We start from the raw sequence: 19158 nt of genomic DNA, 5'->3' as shown, positions 1-19158 counted from the left end.
CTGGTTTATTCAGTGTATCCAGGTCCCATCTCCTTAAATTGGCACCTTTTTGTAGTTTCTTCAGTTTTAATCTACAGCTCATAACCAATAGATTGTGGTCAGAGTCCACATCTGCCCCTGGAAATGTCTTGAAATTTAAAACCTGGTTCCTAAAGCTGTGTCTTACCATTATATAATCTATCTGATACCCTTTAGTATCTCCAGGATTCTTCCATGTATATGGATATAAGATACAATGGCGTAAAACGATACTTCGAAATAAGTCAAAAAGAGAAGGTGTGTATGTTTACACTGCAAACGGAAGTCATCAAGAGTTCACAAAGGGAAATGTGACACAGGAATAGTATCCAACCCACTCGTCTAATATAGAGTGCCTAGGAAGCTGATTTTTCGGATTTCTAGACAACAATTTAAGCAAATCGTATTAATGGAGTTTACTACAATAAGTTAAATTGACCATACTTAACATTCACAAATGGATGTTGCAAGCAAATGGCCACAGGCAAATAATCAATGTCCTTTGGAATATACAATTTCAATGCAAGCAAAACAATAAAGTTCATAAGTCACTGCTGTAGTGTTTTTATGGCAGCTCGTGTTCTACTGCCTATGGCTAGGTGGAGTGGTGCTTGTATTCTCTTGGCCTAGATGCTGCTCCTGTTTTCGTATCGTCCTAGTCAGAGTACTGTTGGCTGACATCGTCCCACAGCAGTGTCTGTTGTAATGTTCCTATGGTGTATGTACTGTAAAACCTTCAGTACACACACCATCAGATTATTTGATTTGTAGCTCTAACGAAGTAGGCGAGTGTCAGCAATGTGTCTCGTGGTCTTATCATGGCGTGCTTATCTTCTGCCGTTAGGTCAGACAATATAAATGCCACTTGCACGCTTAGAGTAGCAGATTGACGGTGACCAACTTTAAACAGAACTTGATTAATTTTCACACACATTTATTAAAATAATAACAAGCATAAAAATTACTTAACTTGGTTCTGGATGCTATTTACAATTGAAAATCTGAAGTTCCTTTGGTACTGGTACGTTAATCTCTTTCTCACCTATATCTCTGATACTTGTCAAAAGTGTGTTTACATTTATCTTCATGGCTATGTACAGGAATATGGTAACCTTATTAGACGCAGACTGAAACATGACTATAGACTGGTACAGACTGGTGCACACAAATGCAGACTCACTAATCGGAGGTCTGTACACTCCTTATAATACCTCGTGCGTTCATGTATCACTCCGTGACTGTGATCCGCGAGGAGAAAAGGTTCTATGTTAGCAGCAATCTCATTGGCTGCGTTACATATTAATACGTGGATCGGCGGAAGCATTATTTGGTCCATCTCTGTGGCAGCGACATCTCGTAGTGCGGAGATGGACGAGCGTTGCGCCTGAGCTGTTGTGCTTAGTGGGGCGCACTCTAGTGGGAAAGTCGTGTACGCGCTGACTACGCGGAACTATGTACACAACAGTTCCAGGTCAACGTGCTGGTGCTTGATGTTATGTCAGAATATTCCTCCCCCCCCCCCCTCCCCCCCCCCCTCCCCCCCCCCCCCCACACACACACAAAGCGATGGACCGTCGTCGTGTAGGGAGCGCGACAGCGGCGGGGGAGACAGGAGTGTGGTCGCTTTGCTGGACCAGAAGCTATGGCTGCAGGGGACGTCAAGCTTCCAGTCGTAGCCCGCCATTCGGCCTTCGCTCTGGCGGCACATGCACGACATGGTGTCGTCGTCTGATCTATTTGGCTGTCCATACCCTGCCAAGTACAGTGTCGTCGCGCTGTTTCGTACGAACAATCCCCCAGTATCCTTGGTGAAGTAACTGCAACAATTCTTTTTGCAAAGCTTTAGGGATCAACACACTCGACTGTCCACTGTCATTCTGAACAAGAACCACACCTTTCTGTATAGCAAGGCTATGCCGATGTGCAAAGTATCGGCGCGCTACAGAGTTCTTTATGCTATGCAACGAGCGGGGCAAATATGTGCGAATGTACATTAGCAAAATGTTTAAGTCTGAATCAGCTTACGTGGCTTGCGCAGTTTCCCCATAGCTCAGCGGAAAAGATTGAAGCAATTCAGAATCCTGAGCATCGATGTGACAACAAGATGTAATAGAAAAGTGAGTCCGCATTACCATGTTAAGCTGTCAGACGATACACAATCTCATACTGGTGCTGAGACAACAACATAGCCCATCTTTGCAATTTTTGGGCAGTCCGTACAGGAATCGGTTTCATCGGATGAAATAAACACTGCAATGGCTTGTGATCCGTTACTAAGTAGAATTTTCGGCCATACAAATTGTGGTGGAATTTGGTGACACCATACACAATAGCCAATGCCTCTTTTTCCATTTGTGGATAGTTACACTGAGCTTTGGACAACACTTTTGATACGAAAGCGATAGGTCTGTCTTTATCACCAATTCTGTGCGGAAGCACCGCACCGAGTCTGTAAGAGGAAGCGTCAACTTGTAATACAACTGGTTTGTCAGGCTCAAAGTGAACTAAGCATTTTTGGAAAGCTACTTGGCACTCATCTATCCAAACCAAGGGGGCATTCTTTCGACGTAAGCGATGCAATGGAGCTGAGATATGTGCAGCATTTGGTACGAACTGGAATATAATAGTTCATTTCCCGTAACACTGACTGCAATTCTGTGACATTACGAGGAACTGGCAAATCTCGTATGGCTGCCAAATGCGACTGAAGAGGATGTACACTTTGACTTCTTGTGACATGACCAAGATACTGCAACTCAGGTTTTAAAAATTCACACTTGTCCACTTTACGCTTTAGTCCTGCATCAGAAAACACACGAAACAAAGCACGCAAATTTTCAATGTGTTCTTCAGGTGTACGACCTGCTACGACAACGTCCAATTAGTTTGAACAGTTTGGCACTTGAGCAATCAGCTGCTCCAAATACTGTTGGAAAATGGCGGGTGCAGAAGCACTGCCAAAAGGCAGTTGCAAATATTTAAGCAATCTCAAATGAGCATTCACTACACACACTTTCTGAGATTCTTCATCAAGCGGTAATTGATGATATGCGTCGCTCAAATCAATTTTTGAAAAGTAGTGACCAGCGCCTAATTTGTCCATGAGAACCCCTGGGCGTGGCAGTGGGTAAGTATCAGTCATAGTTTGTGGGTTGACCGTAGACTTCAAGTTAACACAGAGGCAAATCCGAACTGATGGTTTGGGGAGCAAACCCATTGGACTTGCCCACTGACTAGCTTATATGGGCGCAATAGCTCCGCTATCTTGTTGCAATTCTTTAAGTTCAGCAGCTACTTTGTCCCGTAATGCAATGGGAATAGTTTTGGCGCACCAAAATTTCGGCTGAGCTTGTCTTTCAGAGTAATATGTGCAACAAATTTTTAGCCTTGCCTAAACCTTCAGAAAAGAGTTACGGGAATTCTTTCAGCAAGCTACCTACGCTGTCTTTTACCTGGGATGCAGACACTGACAACACACTCTCCTGAATGTTAAAGCCAAACAAATAAAATGAATCAAGACCAAGTATGTTCTCACAATCGCGTGAATGTAAAATCATAAAATTACTGTTCGCGTTTACGAGGGATACGTGGCAGGCAACGTACGTTTTCCGTGAACGGGAATGTCTTGACCATTATAAGCCGTCAGGTGCGTGCTAATTGTAGACAGCCATGGGGAGCCTAACATATCATATATGTGACGATTCAGCAATGTAACAGAGACTCCCATGTTCAACTGAAATTTCTCACGTTTCCCGCAAAGAAGCTAATGAACATAAAGTTCGTTGCACTGGTTTAGCACTGAAGAAACTGCTCGATTGCTAGTTTTGCTAATACCTATTGCAGACTTTGAATATACTGCATTAATGACATGGGCCTTGTGACTAGATTTTTGTGAGTGGGCCGAATTCTTATGTTTGTTCCGTTGCAAACATATAGATTGCACACATGTTTGTGCCGTGAATAACACTGAGGGCATGACTTAATTCTATTCACCTGTGTAGCTGCCTTTTTTTTCTTTATTGAATTTCGATGCCCTCCGAAGGGGGCGGGCTGGCAGCAGCTTATTACGCTGCTCTGCAGCCTACAGACTTTTTAAACCGCAAGAAGAAGTTCAGAATAAATAAAAGCAGGCGATAAAACGGTGACTTAAATTGCAAAACGACGGAAAATGGTGGAAAGTTAAAACATAAAGCAAAGGGTTGGCAAAGCGAATAAAATACACAGGAAGCAGACAGGTAACATAGTAGACAGACAATTAAAAAACATGGCGACAGTCTGGTTTCTGCTCACAAGAGATATAAAATCACACCTAGCGACAGTATGATGTCCGTTCGCAGCACTTCGGAAGAGACACACAATACTGAACACTTGCTGTAAACACTGCACTAAAATGTTGGCACAAAAAGGACACACCATAGTCTAGGGCAGATGGGGCGAGGGGGGGTGGACCTGGACAGATGAGGGGGAAACAAGGAGGGAGGAGAGGAAAAATGAAAGGGGGGGAACCAAAGGAGGGAGAGGACTCATAAGGAGGGGAGGGGCAGGGCAGATGTGAGAGGGAATGGGAAAAAGCAAAGGAGGAAAATGCAAAAGGACTCGGGCGAGAGAAGGGGGGCAGAGAGAGGGTAGGTGGGGAAAAAAGAGGATGGAAGGGGGGGAGAGGGAGCCCAGGAAAGGGACGGAGGAAAGGAGGGGGGTGAGGATCAGAGTTGATAGGAGGGATAAATGGAGGGAGAGAGGGCATCATCCGGGATGGGGAGTTGATGGAAGCTACCTTGGGAAAGGAGATGAAGGGTGGAGAGATGGTGGGTTGTGGGGACACTACAGTAAAGACGTAGCAGGGGGCGGGGATGGGAGAGGAGAGGATCATCCAGGGGGTAAGGGGGGCGAGCTTCTTAAGTAGCGTGGAGATGTGTTTACGCAGTGTGGCGAGCGCAAGCTGTCGCTGCCAAATGGGCCAGTCACAAACAAGGGACTCTACCCAACAAGTTGCTGGCTGCTCAAATTTATCAGCCGACAGGGCACCTGAATCGTACTGATCTGGTATTTGCACTACTTGCTGAAGTGATGGATTGGACTGTTTCAAAACCTGTTCTCTGAGTTTGACAGCAGTTACATTGTATACGATCGCATCATGCAACATAACAACTAAATATAAAGCACAACAAGCATATTTGAATTTGCATTTCCTTGTCATACCCTGTATAACTGTTACCCACTCACGACAAGTTTGTTCTGACCGTTTTTTAAATTAAAGAATTGATACCTTGCTGCTACCACATTCGCTTGATGGTCATAATAGTTAGTTAGCGAATCTACAAACTGATCATACGAAAGTACTTTCAGATTGGCGTTACAGAATAACTTCTGTAAGAGGTGGAATACTGCACTCCCTACTGTTGAGAGAAAGTAATGGCTTTTCATACCTGGTATGTTGTGAGCACTTACATGTGTTTCAAACTGTTGCAAATATTCGAGCCATTCTTCTTCTTGTTCATGAAACTGGCAAAAAGGCTGTATAGCACTTTGAGCTGCAGTAGGTTGTGCTTGCTCCGTCGAGCGCAATGCTTTGGCCAGCATGCTGCATTATGTTGAGCAGTGTAGATATTTGCTGGGCTTGGAACTGAAACATCTACATTAGTTGCGTTGAATCTAACACTTGCAGCTGTGTCGCCTGAACAGAGGGTGGGATAGGTGGGGTGGGCACGTTGGAAGAGACAAATGCAATGGATAGACAACGCGAGCAACAAAAATAAGTTCAAAAGTAAAGAGAATTTTGACAACGCCCTCCTGAAAACACTGATCAGCAAAAACAGGATAAGAGATTGTTAAAACAAGTAAACACCCCTGTAAAAAAAAGACAAGAGAGAATTTAGGCACCAGCAAAACACAACAGAAAATTTTGTGGCTGCCAGGCACCACTGGGTTCTTCTTATAACTCGTCGTCAAATGTAGTATCCAGCCCACTCGCCTCATATAGGGTGCCTAGGAAGCTGTTTTCTCGGATTGCTGGACAAAAATTCAAGCAAATCGTATTAATGGGGTTTATTACACTAAGTTAACTTGACAATACTTAACTTTGTGTATTCACAAATATCTGTCGCAAGCAAATGGCGAAAGGCAAATAATCTATGTCCTTTGGAATATACAATTTCAATGCAAGCAAAACAAAACAGTTCATTTATCACTGCTGCAGCGTTTGGATGTCGGCTCGTCTTCTATTGTCTGTGGCTAGGCAGAGCAGCTCGTATATTCTCTTGGCCTAGCTGCCACTCCTGTCTTGGTGTCATCGTAGTCAGCGTACAATTTTGACACCGCCTCACAGCCTGCTCTTCCGTAACGTTCCAGGACGACTTGCCAGCGCTTGATATTACGCAGGAACAATAGGATTGTGCCTAAAATGGTTTGAGGTGTACCATGAATCTAAGCAAATTAAATGACTGTGAATTAATTTGCTTGTTGTTAATACGTTAGTTCATAAGAATTATTTTGTTCAAATTTTGGCTTATTTGTATTAAAATCTTCTTAGTAACAATATTTGTAATTGAATTTCAGGTTCACAGGAAAAATCTGAACTAGGACTCTAAATGCTCAGGGTGTTTTTTATTAATTTAAGAAAAACTGTAAGGTTTTGCAAGAAAAAATTTCGATGTTCCCTAATTCATTAATTTCTTTTGTAAAAATAAGCTTATGTGCAATATTCAGTTTACAACAGATGTTGATATAATATATTCATGGCTAACGTTTTCCCTTAATGAGATTATGTAGCAATGATATCTCCATCGTGGCAAAAGAGAAAATTGACGACCAGTTTTGGATTGAACTTAGGTTCTTGGTTCTGACCAGCGATGCATTTGCCATTCTACTACTTGTCACCCCACGGACACGCCAGAATTCCCTGCTAAACCAGGTTTTTATTATATGTTTACCTCATATCCTTGTGGGGCTCTCAGTATTATGAGAGCAGCATCTCAGGGAGGAGGCATGTCAGAGAACTTTTATACTGCATAGACACTTTCTATGGTGATATGAAAGTTCTGTTTCCTACCTCCACCCTGAGGTGCTATTCTGATAATACAGAGAGATGCAAAGATAAATACAAGAGAACAGAATTAGATTAAGTGTCGGAATCGTGGTCTGTCTGTGGCAAGTGTGACCAGTAGCACAATGAGAAGTGCATCATTGCTCAGAAGCTAAGATCTAAGTTGAGTCCTCAGATGGTCCTCAATTTTCAGTTTCAGCAAGATATAGATATTGTATCTTATTAGCACCAAGGTACTTCTTATTTAAAAAAAAAATTAATTGAGCCCAAAATTTTCATTCTTTGAAGGAAACATTAAAGTTTTTTTTCAGACATAGACTACCTCGCAATCCCGTTAACAAAATTGTCAATTTAAATTTAATGAAAGACTTTGTGCTGGAAAATTTATAGGTATTCTTTTTAGACGTTTGCTTACACATCAAAGAACTTGCTACTCCTCTGCCAAAAACTCTGTGTTGTGAGAGATGTGTTTTTCTTCTATCAAAAAATATCAGGTTATATTCATCTCACAGAACAAATCCACCTGAAAGAATGTATTACCTTCTCCAAAATTTGAACTATGAGAGGCAGATGCAGATGGTGTTTCAATTTTCTGCAGTTTCTCATACACTTTTTTCTTCTGATGATTTACCTGCAAAATCTTTGAAGATACCATGAATGTTTGACAGTAATTCATCTGTTCTTTTTCCAAACAACTTGAAGTGAGCGGTAACTCTCCCACATTTTCTTCTGTTTCTGGTGCCATTGAAATATGCATTCTTCATTTTTGGCAGAATTCTGGTCGATGGAAATGCCTGTTGTTGTTTCACACAAAGTTTCCAGCCGTCCTTCAGAATGTTCTTCATTTGTGACTATTAGATAACAGAGTCTTCACAGCATGTTGGTGCCAGTAGCCTCAATGTACTTTTCTGAAGGTGAAACAATACTGGCCCAATCTATTTGTTTACATTTTTTCCTGTGTTTCCTTCTAAACATGTGCAAACGAGGACATCCACGTTAACAACATACGGATGATTGTTTTTATTCTCACTTGGGACAAGCAAAACATTTTCCTCTATCATCTTCACTTGTTTAGCACATCTTGTGTAGGTACTGTTACTGGCCTGTGGGAAGCACTGTGCCTTTGCCTACTCTGGTTACATCAAGCAGTCTTCTTAAAAAACATACATTAAATTTCGTTGTTATGAACTCAGACATCTATGCAACATTAAAGGATCTGACTCTTTCAAATATTTTGTCCTTCATAATTTTCATCAGTGCCTCAGACAAATTGCTTGCATGGTTCCTTTGCACAAGTAGGCCATTGCAGTATGACAAAAGCCACAGTTTCTGCATTCTCCAATAATGTTCTAAGTTCTGTGAGTAAGAAGGAAAGTTTTCTGTTTCATGACTCCTTGCTACATAATAACTTCTTGTGGTTTCCTTTTCTGTTGGGACAAAAATTATATTTTAAAAATCTTGATGGAAAGTACACTGCTTTTATTGGGGTATGGAGTTCTTACTTTTTGACAGCCACCTCCAAACAGCGTGAAGTACACAGAAGATACACATCAGAACTTCAGATGAAGGTACGGAACTTTGGATACCACATTGTTCTGCTTGTGAATCACCTATTAAGGAAATGTTTGGGCCATAGATATGTCCACCAAACAGGTTGTCATCTACAATCTCCTTCAAAAAAGAAAAAAAAACCTGGAAACCAACTTCTGCACCATCAGAACTTCCAGTGTGCTAAGTGTGTGAATCACAAACAGTCTGCTGCCAGCTGACCTAAACTGTCAGAAATGCCATTTGTGGAGAGGCTTTTTTATAATTTATGTACTCGTTTTGCTGAGTGTGCGCAAAGGCTCGAAAAAAAAAATATTAAATAATCAAAATTGGCACAGCAATCACTATTGGAAGCAACATATTAAAAGTGTTTCTTACTAAATCATATAGTAATTGTCCATTGGTGAACATTTTAGCACACTCTCTTCGCATTTTAGCATCAAACCATCTAAATGTTGCAATAATAGTTATTTTGCCTCGCTGTTAAAATCTATGGGGCCATAGTCTGCTTTAAAAACAATTCGGTACACATGATTACAGTAACAATAGTCTGGACGCCATCAATAAGTGGAACACCATCATCAGAAGCAGTAGCAACAACAATAACAGTAGCAGTAGCAGAACCAACAACAACTGGATCAGCACAGCTTAAGGGGGAACCAAAGGCAAAGTATGTTTGTGGCACTCAGTGATAATTTTTTATGGTATCAAACCAGGAAAAAAAGTAAAAATGTGAAAAATTAGCCTGCCAACTCACAGATAAGACACAGTAACATCTTATTTCTAAACTCACAAGTAAAACAGAAAAATATTAACTTGGTTGTTTTTCATCAAAATGTGCAGTCACTAACTAGTAAAAATAAGTGAAATCCAATTTCTCTTAGAAAGTAAATTAAAAACTACCTCACTACTGTATCTCGCAGAATATTGGTTTTATGAGGACAAGTTACCTAACTGTGTGCTAGGTGATTATTTCCATAGAGAAATTCTTAAATATGGTGGCAGTTGTATATTTGTAAGAAATGATATAAACTTCGTAAATATAAAATTTCCTCTTGAAATAGTGAAGGAAAAAGACATAGAGCTATCAGGAGTTGAGACAGTGGACACTAAACTAGACATTATTTGTTTATACAGAGCCCCAACTGGTGGCATAAATACTGTCCTAAAAAGTTTAGAATATTCGCTTAACAGGCTAACACAAAGAAACATAAGAGCTATTCTATGTGTTGATTTTGATGCTGACTTTGCTAAGGACACGAAAGAAAAGAATGAATTAGTGAATCTTTTGCAAACATTTAACATGAAATCTACTGTAGAAACAGCAACTCACATCACAAAGACTTCATATACCAGTATTGATCAGATGTTCGGGATGTAGAAATGAACTATAAAATAGAAATACTAAACACAGTCTTTGGGGATAACACAGCTCAAAAACTCTCTCTGAGTACAGAAGCTGAGCTTAAGTTTAAACACAGCCTAACTATCACCAGCAGAAAACACAATAATGAAAATATAAATCACATCCTCCATTACTTGAGCAAAGAAAATTGGAAAGAGTTTTATAACTGCAAAGATACAGATGGAACATATAATAATGGAAAATGTAATAACTTCATCTTTAATTTTTCTCACTATTTTGAATTGTGCTTCCCTCCAAGAGGAAAATTTACACGAGGAAAACAAAAAATAAATGGATCACTTCTGGGATTCTCAAACAAAAAAAGATTACTTCCCAGATTTTCCAAACAAGTCACATCAGCTGAATTTGATACTTATTACAAAACCTATAAAAAGATCTTTAAAAATGTTGTCAAACAAGCAAAAATGATGGCAAATGAAACATACATAAAAAATTCCACCAATAAGATCAGGAAGAAACCTGCAGCAAAACAGACAGATTTCCATAATATTAATTGCCTAATGGAGAAGTCAGTAGTGACAGCTGAACCTACAAAAATTGCAAATAAATTTAAACTATAAATCAAAAAGTGTAGTGTTCTCCCAGAAATCAGTCCAAATGTACTATAAATATAAATATACTTTTATACACCCTACCAATGAAAAGGAAATTCTTGCTATAATCAAAGACATGAAGCCCAACTCTCTGTTGGCTCTGACAAAATCCCTGATTACATCACAAAGAAACGTGCTCCCTCATAGCCAGGTCAGTTGTTGACATCTGTTAGTGTTCTCTATCACAAAGGGTGATCCCAGAAAACAGAAGTATCAAACCACAGGCCTATTTCGCTACTGTCTCGTTTTCCCAAAATAATTGAAAAACTCTATTATAAAAGACTAAACAATTTCATAGAAAAAATAATTTGTTCTCAAATGCACAAGCTGGATCCCGAAAATCTAAATTTACTGAGACTGCTATTTTTGCACTCCTAAATAAAGCCTTAAATGCAATAGACAGCAAAGAGCATATTTCAGCCATATTTGTAGACCTCTATAAAGCATTTGATGTCATCAGTCAAAACATCTGACTTAAGAAACTTGAATCTGTTAGTACTAGGGGCCTGGCCTATGAACGGATCAAATCATATCTCAAAAATAGAGAGCCAGTAGTTCAGCTTGCTATCCAAGAAGGGAACAAGATGAAGTCACGCTGCTTAAAAAAGCAGAGCATTAAGTATGGTGTACCACAAGGCTCCATTCTTGGAGCGATTCTGTTTCTACTCTATGTAAATGACATGGAACCGATCACTCCACACCTTATCTACATAAACTTGGCAGATGACACCAATGCCATAATAAAAGGAAGAATCAGAGAAGAATTACTGTATGAGATGAAAAAGTGTATCACCCACATTAGAGATTGATTTTCTGGAAACAATTTAGTAATAAACACAGAAATCAGTTACAATGTACTTACACACAGTGTAAAAGGATGCCCACTAACTCCAGACATAGATTTGTTTACCAGAAGCCTTGAAAATGTAAGCTCTCCAAAATTTCGTGGCATATGAATCCAGGAAGGTCAAAGATAGAACCAACTTGCAAAATTCATCACAAAAACTGAATACCGTTTGTTACACCATCAAAATCTTTTCTGGTTTCAAATCGAAAGAGACAGTAAGAAATATGTACTTCACCCAGGAAGAATCGTGATTGAGATCTGGCATAATCTTTTGGGGAAATGCATCAGCCAGCAAAAGTTGTTAGAGACATAGAAAATGCTGCCAGAAGAAGCTCATGCAAGCCTTTATTTAAGAAACTTCACGTCTTTCCACTACCATATCTATATATCTTACAATTTATATATTTGTTAGGAAAATCTTGGAAAATAGAAACAGTCTCGTCGACTAACCAGAGTATCCATCTATATAACACAAGGAGAATGCAGGGTATACATGTTCAACATGCCTACACAAAACTAAAACATAATGGATCACTCCAAGTAAGAAACAGACTGCACAATAAGCTACCTAATAACATTAAAACAATAAAAGGCACTTCAAAATTTAAAACTGCTGTCCATAAATATTTATTGTGGGAGTGTTGTTATAGTATAGATGAAGATTTTGAAATATAAAAATTTCTTCTGCAGTTTGTATGTAAGCCTGAACACTTTAACACAGAAGTCTGTCACCTTTGCTGTTTCACTTTAGTAAATGATTTTTAAATGTACATGTTACTTCTGAATTTCGATGTTATTTGCATATATATTTCTTTTGCTTAATAATGTGAACATATTTAGAAATAGTGTGCTATTCTGAATCTTTTACAAAATATCCACTTGTATACATTTCTGTTTCTCGGTATTACACATGTATTAGATGAACACATGTATCATTATAAGATCACTGCCATAATCATTTTAACAATGTATCATCTCATCTCCATTTTTGACTTGCCCTATATCATCATGTGGTTCGCTGCATAGAATGTATGATTTACAGGATTAATAAAATTACAATTACAATTAAAAATAACATTTTCTGCCTGTTCATCAGATCGTAAAGACAATAACTTGAAAGTAATTTCGAAATGACAACTGAATTACTTTGATTACAGTGTGTGTATACATATATGAACACACACACACTTGCAAATCAGAACATACAATCATGGTGTGAGAACACTAGTGTTGAGATAAAAGTAATTTATGGGCATGGAGTAATAATTACATTTAAAATATTTGGATAAATGTATTTAAAGTAATCCTCAATGTGTCAATAGTGCATGGTATGGTCTTATATTAATTTTACAAGAAAGGGTTGAATACTGTAATACTACATTTCTCAATATTGAATGCACAATGACAGTTAACTTGACCTCATACACTACAACAAATTTTGACTGTTGTTCAATCTTAAATCTACCTCTACAAGGTCGCACATATGTGTTACAAAAATAGCAATCTAACTCTTTCTTTCTGTCAGGTGAAGGGACCGAAGTGTCATTAACATTGTATTTTTCCCTTTAATAGCAGTCAGCCATTTTAGTGTACTCGCCAATTTGGATAGTGCATTTGGATAACTGAGCGGCCAGAAAGAGGAAATGTTCACGAATTTTATAGCTGTGAATTTACAGTCATATGCTACTTGAGCATAGAGCTCTGTGTCAGCTGTTCATTTGTCCTTCGCAGGAGAGCTTCTGTAAAGTTTGCAAGGTAGGAAACGGATACTGGCAGAAGTAAAGCTGTGAGTTCCGGGCGTGAGTCGTGCTTCAGTAGCTCAGATGGTAGAGCACTTGCCCGCGAAAGGCAAAGGTCCCGAGTTTGAGTCTCGGTCTGGCACACAGTTTCAATCTGCCAGGAAGTTTCATATCAGCGCACACTCCACTGCAGAGTGAAAATCTCATTCTGGAAACATCCCCCAGGCTGTGGCTAAGCCATGTCTCCGCAATATCCTTTCTTTCAGGAGTGCTAGTTCTGCAAGGTTCGCAGGAGAGCTTCTGTAAAATTTGGAAGGTAGGAGACGGAAACTGGCAGAAGTAAAGCTGTGAGTTCCGGGCGTGAGTCGTGCTTCAGTAGCTCATATGGTAGAGCACTTGCCCGCGAAAGGCAAAGGTCCCGAGTTCGAGTCTCAGTCGGGCACACAGTTTTAATCTGCCAAGAAGTTACATATCAACGCACACTCCGCTGCAGAGTGAAAATCTCACTCTGGAAACATCCCCCAGGCTATGGCTAAGCCATGTCTCCGCAATATCCTTTCTTTCAGGAGTGCTAGTTCTGCAAGGTTCGCAGGAGAGCGTCTGTAAAGTTTGGAAGGTAGGAGACGGATACTGGCAGAAGTAAAGCTTTGAGTTCCGGGCGTGAGTTGTGCTTCGGTAGCTCAGATGGTAGAGCACTTGCCCGCGAAAGGCAAAGGTCCCCAGTTCAAGTCTCGGTCGGACACACAGTTTTAATCTGCCAGGAAGTTTCATATCAGCGCACACTCCGCTGCAGAGTGACAATCTCATTCTGTTCATTTTCTTGATTTGTCTTTCTCTCTGGAACTAATGGAATCTTCATGGCCTTACAGTCAGTCATATTGAATTTTCTAGTACTTTCTTTGCATACTGTTCTTGGTGTAAAAATATTCCATCCTCTGTATTCATTATTTGTATCCCTAAGTACATATCTGGATTTTCTACCACAACCATTTCAAATGTCTTCTTAAGTTTCTTTAGTATATTTTCAATTTTCTCCAAGCCTTTTCCTATTATGATTCCATCATCAACATGTATAGCCAAGCACATTTCTTCAGTTGCATCTTTAAATATGCATTGATCTGTTTTCTATTGAATTAGTCCTTCTGATTTTAGAAAATCTAACAAAGTTTTATTCCATCTGGATGGGGCCTGTTTAAGTCCATACAGAGATTTCTTCAAAACACAGGTTTTTCCAGTGCTTTATATTCTTCATATACCTCCATAAAAATTTCTTCATCCAGTTTAGCATAGAGAAATGCTGTTTTGAGATCAAACACTCTCATATGGAAACTTTTCTCTGCTGCCAGCGCAAACAACAGTCTCAATGAAAATATATCTACTACTGAACTGAATAATTCCTTGAAATCTATATCCTTTTTTTGTTGACAACCTCTGATAACAAGTCTGGCCTGGTGTCGTCCATCATCTTTGACTTTAAAGATCAATTTGCTTGTTAAGATTTCTTTCACCTTTGGTTCCTCTGGTCTACTTAACTTCCATGTTTCATTCTGTTGAAGAGATCTCTTTTCTTCTTCAATTGTTTTCAACCAATTTTCTTTGTCTGGACCACTCATACAACCTTCATAGGTAAGTTAAACTATTTCATAATCACTATATTTTACAGGTTTTTTCAAACTAGTTCTTTTCCTAAAGTGGTAGTTTCTTGTGTTTTTGTTCCATATTATTACTTCTTGATTTTCTTCTCCTTGAATTTCATGGTCTTCTATTTCATTTTCTTCATTGCTAGTATCATTTGATAGTTCACCAATAACAAGATTTTTCTGTAAAGTTTTTTTGTCACTTTCTGCTAAAAATTCAACATCTCTTGACACAACAATATTTCTTCTTTTTGCATCAAACAGTCTGTAGCCATTTGATGCATAACCAACAAAAATGTATACATTACTTCTTACATATAGTTTCTTCAAATAGCCTAAATTTTTGACAAAAACTCTTGATCCAAATATTTGAAGTCTTGACAGATCTGGTCTTTTCCAAACCACTTCTCTGCAGGTGTGGGAGTATGATTAATAGTTGGGCTTCTATTGATTTAGTATGTAGCTGTGAGCACTGCCTCTCCCCATAGCTCTTTCTTTAGTTTGCTATCGAATTTCATACCTCTTGCTTTGTTCATTACTGTTAGATTTAGTCTCTCTGCTTTCCCATTGCGCTGAGGGCTATAAGGAATACTATAGTCTAGCACAATTCCTTTTCCTTCACACCAGTTATTAAACTCATGGCTGGTGTATTCACAACCTTTATCACATCTTATTTTTGACACTGTTGTATTGAACTTATTTTCACTTTCTAACACATATGTTCTTATGGTATCTTTCAGCCTCTCTTAACAATTAGGTTACACAGAAATGAGTGAAATCATCTAACACTGTCATGTAGTCCATATAGCATTAAATGTTCGGGGTTCTATCTCTCCATAGATATCAGTATGTACGATTTCAAGAGGTCTTGTTGCAATTTCTCTCACAGTAGAAAATGGTTTTCTTGTTAATTTACCTCTCACACAAGATTTGCACAATTGTTCTGCTGAGCATAAACTATTGGGAACTCCTTCAGACTTTATCTTGATTTTTGAAGTACAGCTTATGCCTGGATAACCTAGTTTCTTATGCCATTCTTGTTTTTTCTTATTATGTCATTGTGATTGCATTCCTGATTTAATGATCACTTCATACAAGCCGTTTCTTGTTTTTGGTCCTTTCAAAACAGGTATTTCACCTTTATAGATTTGAGCAGAATGTTTAGTAAATACAACTGCACAATCGATTTCAGTGATTGCCTTTACAGACATCAGATTTCAGCTCAGTTCAGGAACATACATAACATCTTTTAGAACACAGTTATCTCCTACATAGTTTCCTGTTGCAAATATTTTTATTGATACACCTTGTTTGGCAACTTTACAATACTATCATAATGTCTCACATTTATTAACTTGTCCACTTCATTACACAGATGTCCTGTTCATGCACTATCAACAACCATGACCACATCTTCTTTCTCATTGGCTTCTTGTGAAATCTTTCCTTTGTTACATTCATATGCAATATGTGCAATGTCTTCCATCTTATTTTCTTCCTCAGTGTCTTGTTTCTTGTTTTCTTGAGTGACTAGATCTTCTTCTATGTCTTCAAAAGTGCAAAATGGTATTCTTTCGCTGTCTTTGTTCTTAAAATAACAATTTTCTTCTTTGTAGTTAGTCTCTTTGAAAAATCTCAATTTTGGTTCTTGAATTTTGTTTTTATTTTTTAAGTAACGCTCTTCTTCTTTGCGATTATTTCTCTTGCCTATAGAACAGTGTTCTTTCTTCTTAGGCTTCTTGGGTTCTCTTGCAACATGTCCACGACCACCATAATTTTTACAAATTATATCTTTTATTTTTGTTAAACCCAACATCATAGGCAATCTTCTTGATTATTGTTTTTCAGTCGTTCCTCTTCTCTTATAAGCCTTGCAATTAGATTTTCCATAGTCTTCTCACCACTAGGTGACGAATCCCATACTGGAGAAAAGTGTTCGTATTCTTCTGGCAAAATAGACAATATCTTGGATATGATCTCAATATCTGTCATCTTTTCTGACTGGAGACGATTCAGTTAAAATATTCTGTAGTGCACTTACATTACTAGCTATGTCTATGGGTTTATCGTACTTGAAACTATAAAATTCTTGAAGCAGCTGCTGAGTTCTTTGAGACGCATCTCTTTTATAAATTGCTTTAAGTTTATCATACATTGCCTTGGAAGTTTCACAGCGCTATACATATGACTTTACCTTTTTATCAATTGTTCTCATTATAAAATGTTTTGCCTTGCTGTCCATTTTCTGCCAATTTTTTCTGTTTTTCTAAAGTTTTGCAATTTTTCAGTGTTTCAGTTCCATCCACAATATCACACAGGTCTTACATATTAAATAATATTCTAATTTTAACATCCCACAGATTGAATGGACATCTATCTTTAAGCACTTGTACATCACGAAATTCTTCGTATTCTTGAAACATCTTTAACTGTTTTTCTTCCTTATTCATGCCTTCCATTTTTAGCCTTTCTATTTTCTTACTACTCTGAGCCCATAACATGCTGTGATTTTTATCTTAATTTTATTGTAACTTTATATGAATGTAATAAAACACATAGATAGACACACACGTGATATGTTGCTATGTCAATCTACCTTACAGATATTTTTTATTTTTATATAAATTCTTAGATGTTAAGCACAATTTTTTAATGCACACACAGTAAACATTGTATTTTACTTGCTCCTCACATTTCAACACAGAATACACCAGAAATGTGTGTGTGTGTGTGTGTGTGTGTGTGTGTGTGTGTGTGTGTGTGTGTGTGTGTGTGTGTGACAGAGAGAGAGAGAGAGAGAGAGAGAGAGAGAGAGAGAGAGAGAGAATTGAAAGTAAACAGGTAATTAAATATATAAAAATAGCAATGTGAAATGAAGATCTGTGAAGTACATAAAATCTCGAAAATACCACAGGTTTATACACAAACCTGGTACAGAACGGTTCCTTTATTTATTTCTTAAATGTTGTGTAATTGTTTGTCTGAACCAAATAACCAACCTTCTGTTCCATATTCCAGCTTTATGTCTTGATAAAATGTCTTTGTATGTTAATGTATTGTGACATTTGCCATTTCCGACCAACACATAGACTATTTTTCTTAACATATGTTTGCATTGTCTTTACAAGGAAATGTTCTGTGTTTTAAGTGCCTTTATTTTATTTAAGAAGTAAATCTCATTCGTAATATGCTGTTATAACTGAATTAAGGCCTGTCCTCAGGTTATATGCCCAGGAAAATGTCTTAATTTGCTGGGGTAACGTTTCATTTTCTTTTCATCAATAAAGTTTCCAAAGTGTACTCAGTTACATCAAGGTTTTTACTTGGAAAGTGAAAAGGTAAGATATGGATTGAATGGAGGTTTTCAGTATGCAAAAATTTGATGAAGGTAATTTTCGGCTATGGAAGTATCAAGTGGAAATCATCTTTCAAGCTGAGAAATTGCTAGAGATCGTTGAGAGAGCTAAAGTAAGACCAGTTGACGACATACATGCAGATAACATGTGGGATGAACTTTATGCCAAAGCAATGTTTTTATTTCATTTGGTAGGGAATTTGACCAGATACAATTAGCCATTTTGTGGGCTACAGCAAATGGTATATGAAATCGGCTTAAGATAATTCATGAGCAGCAATCTGCAACAAATAAAGTAGCATTGGAACAACATATCTTTAATTATAAGATGTCATTCTGTGATACTATTGCGTAGAATATTAGTAAAGTCAAAGCATTATCACAGTCTCTTACAGATGTTGGTGAACTAGTGGGAGATACAGACAAGACTGGTAAAGTTTTAGATGGAATAATGGCAAAAATATGGTTCGTTTGTCACGGCTTAGGAGTAGTGTGATGAAAGCAAGCCGACTTTTTACAATTTAATAGCAAGCCTACCAAAGGAAGAGCAACATTTGTCACAGATTTAAGGAACAGCAACTGCATTCGCTGCTGTTAATGATAATAACAAAACGGATAAAGGCAACGATCAGTGTTTGCAAACCAATTTAAGAAAAAGTTTTGTGAATAAGTTTGGTTCGTTGCTTTGGGGGAGGGGACTCTAATGATTACTAGGAGGGCTTGTGGCACAAACTGGGGCCTAAGCCCTAGGGGTATGCACTGGATATACACCACAGTGTTTAGACCTGGGATTGCCTACGGGGCCATAGTGTGGTGGAAGAAGGTAGAACAGTGGGTAGCTGCTAAGGAGCTTGCTAAGGTGCAGAGATTGGCCATCTTAGCCATAACAGGCGGAATTAGCAGCACACCAACCGCTGGAATGGAAGTCATGCTGGTTATGCCTCCACTTCACC

The sequence above is a fragment of the Schistocerca gregaria genome, chromosome 7, assembly GCF_023897955.1.
Source record: "Schistocerca gregaria isolate iqSchGreg1 chromosome 7, iqSchGreg1.2, whole genome shotgun sequence".
In the NCBI taxonomy this organism is placed as follows: Eukaryota; Metazoa; Arthropoda; class Insecta; order Orthoptera; family Acrididae; genus Schistocerca; species Schistocerca gregaria.
This window is presented reverse-complemented; position numbering follows the sequence as displayed.